This window comes from Micropterus dolomieu, linkage group LG05 (assembly GCF_021292245.1).
Source record: "Micropterus dolomieu isolate WLL.071019.BEF.003 ecotype Adirondacks linkage group LG05, ASM2129224v1, whole genome shotgun sequence".
Lineage (NCBI taxonomy): Eukaryota > Metazoa > Chordata > Actinopteri > Centrarchiformes > Centrarchidae > Micropterus > Micropterus dolomieu.
Window position 1 is genome coordinate 4,344,800 of NC_060154.1, and position 9,985 is coordinate 4,354,784.

Here is a 9,985-nt window from a genome sequence, read left to right on the forward strand (position 1 = left end):
TTTTAGTTATCCTTTCTATCTTTTATACCTTCTCTCATCTCCCTCTCCTCCCTTTTCCATGTCTTCTTCCAGATTTCACACCTTTACTTATCTCTCCCCTCCCACATGCTTTTTTCCTGCTTGCTTTGTCACTTCCTGCAACCCCCAACCCTAAACCCCCCACCACTTCTCTTTTCTGTCCTTCTCAGCTGCTTGATTTCTCTGCTTCCCCCTTTCAACCTTCCCAGCGATGACTGATCCAGTGTATTTATAGGAAGACAGACTGGATAATTAGAATAAACCAAGAATGATGGTGCTCCCTTTTGCAAACAGTTGACTTTATTATCTCTCCAGAGTGGGAATGGTGAGCTGTAGTTACTGTTGTACATCACATGCAAAAGTTGACCTTGTGAAGGAAAGGTTGCTGTGCATGGTAATGAGAATGAGTGTACAATGAGAGAGAAAGGGGGCTGGCAGAGAAAGACTGCATCACATTCATCAGGCCTCAGAATGTACTACACCAACTGGGTTCCAAATAAATTAATCATGTTTTGTAATTGCAGGGAGTGCCGGAGGAAGGTGGTCAATGAGCGGTCAGATGGATGTCAGAGGAGGAAGAAGAAAAGTCTAAGAAATACGAACCAAACGCAAAGTAACACCAGGAATGGATTCAAGTGAAAACAAAGTGGAGAACTTTGATTGAAATGAAACAGCAAAATTGGCAGTGTGACTTAATCTTTCCAAATCTTTGGGTCAATTAGCTTCATATGAGAAAATGAACTGAGTAAAGCTTCTTGTCAGTAGGTAAGTCAGAGATTAAAATCACGTTAATTCTCTTTTTGATGCCTGTGGTTCTGTGATCATTTATTCATCATCTGCTAAAATGATGCATTTAAAAAAATGTCCAACTGAAGATTTAATGAATGAACATCGCACTGCCTCCCCCCAAAAATAACATGACAATAACAAGCACACACACACAAAGTCTTACTTCAAAGGGAATTTTCTGATTTTATTTCACATTTTGTCTGAAATTTTTTATTTATTTTATGATGTTTTATGATGCAATCTGGAACTTTGGAGAGCCCTAATGAGTTCTTAATGAAAGTCACACTGGGTTTGGCGAAAGTGAGGAAAAATAAATAAATACATAAAAACAAGACACTCCCCGGCTGCAGACAAAGGGTTTTGTTCCTCAAGACAAGCGCGATTGATGCCCCCTCCCTCCAGAGGGTAATATCGCCCAGACCAGAAACCAGCCAACCTTGAATCCCTGCATCACTTCTGAAAGTTGTGCCTTTGGTGGAGCAGTAGCAGCAGCAGCAGCAGCTGCAGTTGCACTTCATAAAATGTTACAGTGGATGGATAGCCAGTGAAGGATATACTGAATAAAGAGTCTTTAGAGGTTGAACAGGCTGTTCTGCTGCACATCAAAATTTCTCAAAACTCTCCGCCAACAAAGTGTTGAGTGCGTCTACCCAAATGCTACATGTCCTTCATTCCTGCAAATCTTGAATTGCAAAGCTTTTCCACATGTGCTATGGTGACAAGTATAAACTTAAAGAAATACTAGAAAGTTTGTATTTAGGTTTGCAATGTAATGATCTACGCCTATGGCGTGAGATCATTTAACATTTTTTCAATGCTTTTTGACTTATTGTATCATTATATTTCCTTGAAGTGCTTGTGTCTTTAAGGACTGCAACTCCTCCCACTGGTATCAGGATAACAGTACAGTACAACTAAGAGGACAAATTATTTCATGAGATGTGGCAGATATGGATCACAATGTATCCTGGACCTATTTCGACACCAAGTAAATATAAGAAGTAATAGTGTATAGTGTATTTTGTTTTATTCAAGGTGTGTTTGCATGTAATAAGAACAGAATATGTGACAAATTAAAGTCCATAAAGTCTTCTTTCTAAGCTTAAACCACATCTCATGGTCACTTTGTTTGACTTGGTAAAGTGGTTGAATGTGAGGGCTAAGATCAGAATATGTATCATATGTGTTGTCTAATGCCATTGGATTACAGAGAATGAAGACAACATTAAGAAAGTTTTACAAAAATCTTCTCTTTTCTCTGTAACTGTGTGTGGGTGAGAGAGAGTGAATCTGTCTGCTGCTTATCTACTGGATCCATCACCCTGATGTTTTTTGTGCACTTTTATGACTGTATATTCAAGGACGTCCCATGGTTGCAGTAATTTATTGACAGAGCCTATCGTAAAGCCTTGACTTCTGTCTTTTCAGCAGTATTCGCCATTCCACAGTTACAACATAGAAAAAGGCATTTCCAGCAATTATAGGGTAAAAACATACCTTGTCTGTTGCAAGCCACATTTTTTTTATTTGTTGTGGCTCAAAAACTGACATCCATAGGTACCTGATATGTTATCATCCACAAGTTATGCAAGATACAAGATTAATAAATTCCAATTTTTGTTATCTTCGCGGCCATCTTGACTGTAAGGTTCAGGTTTAATAATGAGACAAGGCCAAATAGAAGTTACATGAACGTGATTCCAGTTCTATAATGACAATCCATCATCGCTATATATCACAAAATGAATGAAAGAATGTAAACACTGTTACTGTTACTGTGGGTAAGACAATTAAATAACTGTTGTGGTGATCCCATCAGTAGATGAAACCTAATATTGAACAACAAAAAATTGAACCGCTTTGCATCAACTATAAACCAAGCTAAACTTCAGAGAACTGTACAAGACTGAGGATTAGTTTGCAGTATTTCGGGAATTTAAAGCTAATGGTCACACCAGGTAATTAGCATTAGAAACTAGCATCAAGAGGAAGCTGTTAAGACATTTTCATCCTCATTACCAAGAAATGATGTGAGGTGATGTCAGTAAACTGCACACAGCATACATATAATTACCAACACAGCTGGTATGTGATACTTGATGATAAAGGATAACATAAGCATGATTACAGAAAGATCCAATGTATGAGTTACACTTTCTTTGAGCGTTATATCATTTACTGTCAAGGAAGCATTTTCCTGCCATGACTGTGTTGAGAACACAGTCTTTATATTGTCGTAATTAGTCAACATGGAATGGTTTTCTCAAATGCAGCCTCACTTTGTTCATTTAAGGGTGTGACTTTGCAGCCCTGCCTGGAGTAGGAAGGTCAGCCATTGGGGGGCCAGCTAGAATAGGTTTGGCACCTGGGTTGAGTGATGAAAAGGGGTTGGTATGTAAGGCTTGAGTGAAACCTGGACAATACAAGGTTACACCTCCATTATCACCAGGGTTTTGAATTTGAAATGAGCAGCCACAAGGAAATGGCAGAGAGAGTGGATGGAGGAATTATACAAAAAACTCGGGCTTGTTCTTGTACTGCAAAGCAGGACTTACACCAGCCAAGACCCATAACAGAAACTCAAAACTCAATGGTGGATTGCATTGTCTAATTACAATTACTCAAGTACTGTGCTTAAATATATTTATTTTATGCCACTTTCTACTTCTATCCTAATACATTTCAGAGAGAAATGTACCCCACTACATTAATTCAACAGCTGTATTTCTTTAGTAGGCTTGTCAGATATGATGCCTTGTTATAGATGAAACTAATGGTAACTAGAAGCCCATTTGAGATATTTCACCTCCACAGTAAAATGATAATTAAATTTTAATGTCAAATCACCACTCATGATCAAATAATATAATATGGAATAGCAGGCCTCCACACCGCAGGGAGTAATGTTTAGAGTTTTCTGTCAATAATTCCATAAGTTTACTTAACATTTATGAAGGACTTTAATTTGAGTGTTATTACAGTGTGGCAGTGCTACTTTTACTTTACTCTCCACCACTGTCAAAACCCCTTTTTTAGGCAAGACATGTTAGCTTTGGCTAGACAATGTAGTTAAGCTGGTTTTATCCTACTATACTTGATAATAGAAACTGAGTACCTTGTTATTTTAACAAAGGAACAGTTATTTGTTAGCATAAAACAGCATACTGAGTTATCTTAGCGGAAGCATAACTAGCCTCACAGGAGCTAGCATAGTTACTGAATGCTAATTGGTCTTTTATCTTATCATATTCCAGCATTTCAGAAAGAATGATCAATACAGTAAAACTAACTTAGTGTGACAGAATCTAACCTGTGACAATATAGCCCAAAAGAAATGCTGGTAGTCAGACAAATATATTTTCTAAAGAAAATCTAAAGAAAGCTGAAGTCATGACGTCAGTAAAAAGGAATCGTGTCTCTGTGATTTAGAAGATAAATCAGTTCCACTACAGCACTAGCTATTAGAATTTAAAACTTTCATGATTTTAAGGGGGGTGGTGATGAGGCAGTGGATAAGACACATGCCTTTGGTGTGATAGACGCAGGTTTGATTCCCCACTGTGACATCCACCAATGTGTCCTTGAGCAAGACACTTAACCCCTAGTTGCTCCATGGGCATGCGACCTCTGACATATATAGCAATTGTATCGCTTTGATCGCTAAATGAATAAATATAAAATCTAAATCTTAATAAAGCTAAGCAAGTTTATGAGCATACAGAAAACATCAGCTCTGATGAACATTTACAAGTGCGGCAGTGATTTCATCCGTATCCATAGAATTTACCAACGCTTTCTTCTAGTAATGTTTCCATTCATTAGCTGTGATAAAATAAAATAAAAATAAAAACTTTTACAGTGTTCGCTCCTCTCTGTCGTGCTGTTACTACAGACATGTCTGAGCTCCTGCACTTGTTTATGGACTCTTTTTTACCCCCCAAAGATCTGGGGCTTGTGGAAAATGGTGTTTGTTAAAGGCTACTCAAAAACAGAAATATTCAGTGAACATTATATTGTTTTCATTTTATCTAGACATATGAAGTGATCTATATGACTTACTGTTGAGAAAGGCTATGTTACAAACGGAAATGGGATTTGAATGAGTGTTTTTATACTTCTGGAACAGAACCTGGAAGTTCTGGTTTCACTTCAGCTCTATGTTAATGTGTGCAATGTTTGTGTTGATGTTTTTCATAAGGGAATCTGTTAAATAGGATTTATGCTGTGTATCTCACTGAGTATTACTTACTATCAACAGATTTTTAGAGGATTTCTAATGTATTTTTGATGTTCCACCTTTGATTTGTTGTGTTTATTGTTTTCATTGATTTGGTTGACAAATGTTCTGTTGTAGTGATTGTTGTGGAATCAGTAAGCATTTTGACAACATGTCATAGGTGCCATTTAATATGGAAAATACAGTCAAAATACAGATGCAGATTTAAGCTTTAATGGAAAACTGCAACAGTGAATCAGTGTTCATCTCCTCATCTCTGATCACCATCTCTCTGTATTGAACGAGTCCTGCATGCTACTTAGTACTGTAGATGTTTTCACATGAGCTGAGCTAGAGTGGTCACTTTGGCGTGGGTGACAATGAAAGTGCTTTCTTGTGTTAAATAAAGATAGGACTGTTTATCATATGAATATAGGTGCTGAAGAGCACCCATACAATATGTAGTTCGGTTTATTTGGGACAATGTGCATATCAAGGTACAAACTAAGGTTTACAAACCTGACTGAAGTTTCGAGAGTCAACTGCACAGCGGGCAAAGCAATGCAATGACAAGCAGAGTTTGGCCCCAGGCAATCAATTCAGTACATGCACTATTCCTTATGTTGTGTTTTTCATGTTGTGTTTGTCAAAGAGGTGGGGGACACGAGTCAGACTTGAGTCCCAAATTTGAAGACTCGCTTCAGTAAAACAGACAAAAGACACAACTTGACTTTGACTTGGTATTCATGACTTGAGACTTGGCTTAGACTTCAGACAGATGACTTGAAAATGACTTTTTTATTAAATACTTGAATTCGCTTATTCCAACATTTGTGGCATGATCCTTCAACCGTGTGTGCTTTCACATAGTAGTCCGGATCTCTGTAACCAGCGGCATAGAAAAAGACCATTACGTGTAATACACCACATACATTCAAGGATTATGTTGTCGATGACATTAGGAAGAAAAGAACAGCGGTGTGCAAGGTCTGCAGCTCAAAAATCACTGACACAACCACCACAACATCCAACTTCATCCGTCACTACAGAACAGATAAAGAAACATTACGTGACTGTGGCTTTTTAGCTAATTTATAGGCTGGTTGAACGCATAGAAAGCTAGCTAAGCTACACCCAGTTGTTTAGCTGCAGTTTGGTGCTTATGTGAAAACATCTTAACATCCCAGGTGGTAACAGGTCCTGATGACAGATTTTGTTATGTGCCCACAACTGCTATGTTAAGTTCATCCTCATATGGTACACCGTTTGAAAGCTAAAATCCTTGTGATTCGACCAATGCAAACCATTCGACCAGTTCAAGGGACAATCACCACAATCAGCGCCTCTGTCATACGAACCAGTACAATTAAAATTGACGTAACTCATCTATGAGCCTCATAGTAACTTAATCCACCAATTGATTATATTCCAACAAAAGTGGTCTTGTTACGTTGTCAAAGGTCCAGACGATCCAATCCAGCAAAAACATTTAGTCCAAAACACATTATTCCATCAATAAATCCCCAGGGACTGCTGTTGCATCGTTTCATATTTGCTGGCAGATGTGGCTAGTATGTCATTATAACCATAATAACTTCGATTGGACGTAAACGAGTGCAATATCTTGTAATCAAATTAGCTGCTGAACTCTGACCTTTCGGCTGACAGCTAATTCGACCCCATAGGAGCTCACACATGCCTTTCACAGCCTACAACATCCAACGAGAGACTGTGCTGTAAAGACAGGCCAGCCACTATTATTTCGTGGGTGGGCCGAGGCAATTGCAACCAATTGTGCCGATGACTGGCACTTCGTGTAGCCAATAAAATTCTGAAAATAACGATATCCAGCTTTAAATAGGAAGTTCATGATCTACCAGCAAAAAAACACATCTCCGTAAATCTACGGAGTGATGCAGCAGCAGCCCCTTGCCACCAGGGGACAGTACTGTTTTAGAAAAAATACGCTAAAACATAGAAAAACATTAATTTTTCATGGTATTGGTGTAAAATTTAAAATTGGACTAGGTATGGCTTTATGCTGTGGCCCCATAGTGTTTTGCAGTAAATGAATCCCAGCTGTAGTGGTCTTCATGCATTTGTTAGCAGGATTTTTCAAGGGGAAACGAAAAATTAGTTAGTTACTAAAATTAGTTTTAATCAATTCCAGTAGCACTTACAGTGGTTCTGACTTTTGGGTTAGATACATCAGTGTGTTACAGAGTGTTGGCACTCAGAGTTCATTCGGGGAGTGTAAGAGTGTTATCTTTCAGAGATACCATGTATTTTCTCCAAATGGTTCAAGAACTGCATTCAATTAACTTTTGATATGCCTTGCATAGGCGTTTAAAATTAATTTTACAGAAATGTTAAGAAAGAGGTTACTGTTACTGACAAATGTTTTTATTACTCTATTTTTCTACCCCATTTCAATAATCAGTGAAGCCAGTAGTAGACTAAAAAGTACTAATTCTTTGTGTATAGTTCAATATAGTTACAACAGAAAGACTCACTACATCTTCCAAAATGATCATACAGTTGAATTGCCATCAGGAATTCCTAAGAATTTCATATGACTTGACTTGTGACTTGCTTGACCCCAGACTTGCTTGAGACTTGAAGGATGAGACTTGAGACCTGCTTGGATATGTGTGGTTTGTCATGTTTGTTTGTCATATGTAAAATTGTGGGCAGGAAGCCTAGCTTTAGAGTTGGTGCCATGAACAATGTGAATGTTTTGCTTTTATTATCCAGCCTGCGACAAGAGAGAAGACCTCTATGTGGAAAGTACCCAATTCATAATCATAATAGTATAGACTAAATTTTAGCCTAGAAATTTGTGGAAACAAAACAGAGCTGAGAAGTGATTTGTTTATTGGCTTTTTCCACATTTGTTGACCCGTTTCAGCTGTTTTTTTCCATTCAGCTCTTTGTTGTATAGCCAGTGTTTGTCCATGTATTAAAAGCTTTTGAGTGCACAAGTACCACTTCCTTTTCCCCAACAGGTCCCATGGGATGGACTAATCTAACAGCTTGTCCAAACATGTCTTACTCAATACACTATGGTCCAATGGCTTATTCAGGTTTCATATTTCTTTCATACTACAATCTCTGGACCATTTTTAAAAGTTTTGTTTGTGTGCATGTTTTAACCTCAATCTGCCTAAGCTTCAGCCTTATCAAGCTTGATTATCTCCTGAGAATGTCTTCTTATTGTGTTTAAAATCTGTCAGACAAGAATATTTCTTTCTCACGGCAGACATTTTGATTTGTCCAACACAGCAAATAAGGAGCAATATGCAACATTGGCTGTCACTAAATGTTGCACTAGAGCACGAGCGTCTCAGACAAAATTAAATGGGCAATACAATCCACCAGACTCAAGAAAACAGTTATTTTACCTCGCAGATCATCGTAAAACATACGTCATTCAAACTGGACAGAAACAAAATAAACCAACAACCAACCAACCAACAATCACCAGCTCTGGTTTGGTTGAAACAAACTGTTAATTCACTGCATTAGATGAGAAAATAAAGCACTTTTCAAAACAGAAAACAAAGTGCCTTACTCACACTGTGGTGTACAATAATTTATATAAAGCATACAAAAGTCAAAATTAAAAAAATTAAGATAAAAATTGCCGTCACACTGATTCACGACAATAAGTATATAAAACATAAACAAGTCAATATGCAAATAAGTAAACGTGTGTCTTAAGAAGTGAAAACTGGGACTCTACAATCCAGCAAAGGTCCCGTCTCCTTCAGTTTTTATCCTAGACCTAGGAATGGCTAGCAGCTCTCTACCAGAGCGGGCTCACAGGAGGAGAAGAGCTCAGCAATATATGACGGGGCTACCCTGCCTGGCCTTAAAAGTAACTAAAATTATTTCAATCCTAAGAGAAACAGGCAGCCAGTACAAGGATGCAAGGATCCTGAGACAGGTATTTAGGGAGTTACAGTAGTCGAGGCTGGAGGAGATAAATGCATGTATGGGTTTTTCCATAATGACCTAACCTTGGCTATATTTCTCAAATGATAAAAACATAATTAAACAAGTTTCTTTACATGGGGTTCAAAACACAAGTCCTGGTAAAAAAAAAAAAAACTACAAAAGATTTTTGGCCGAGGGCTTAGCATAAGTTGCTAGTTCCGTTAGTTTTGAAGAGTCCCGCCCACCTTTCCAGTCTGTCAATGAACATTTTGTGATACTGTGTCAAAACAACGCTGAGGTCCAAAAGAACTACAATGGAGCACTCACCAGCATCGTCGTTCAATAGCAGTTTATTAGACTCCGAGGAGAGCAGCCTCAGTGCAATGGAGAGATCACATGCCAGACTAGAATATTTTGAGTAAGTCATTGTCTGACAATTGTGCCACTAATTGTTTGAAAACAGCTTTCTCTAGGACCTTGGATAAAAATGTAGTTATTCAGAGTGGTGGGATTTTTTAAGGATGGGATTCAACCAGAGCATTTTCAAAACAAAAAGGTACGGAGCCGGAGATCATTGAGCTTTTTACAATAGCCAAGATGAAAGAGCCAACAGAAAGCATCTCTTTCTGTATTCTGGTAATGACCACATCCAAGGCGCAAGTCAATGACTTCATATAGTGAAGTATTTTATTAAGTGTGGAAAGAGAAACAGATGTAAAGGAAGTCACGGTACAATGTCACATGATCTCAGCATTCAACAATATCTTCACCATGAAACTTACCAGCAAACTCAGCACTCTGGCTTTAAATACAACACTCTGCAACTGGATATCAGAGTTCCTCACAAACCGATCCCAGTCGCTGAGGTGGAGCAGGTGAACAGTTTCAGGTTCCTGGGAATCAGCATCACAGAGAACCTGACATGGTCATCTCACATCTCCACGCTGGTGAAGAAAAACGACTATATTTCTTGAGGAAGCTTAAGAAGTCCAAATTCCTACAGCAAGTTCTTGTCAGCTTTTACTT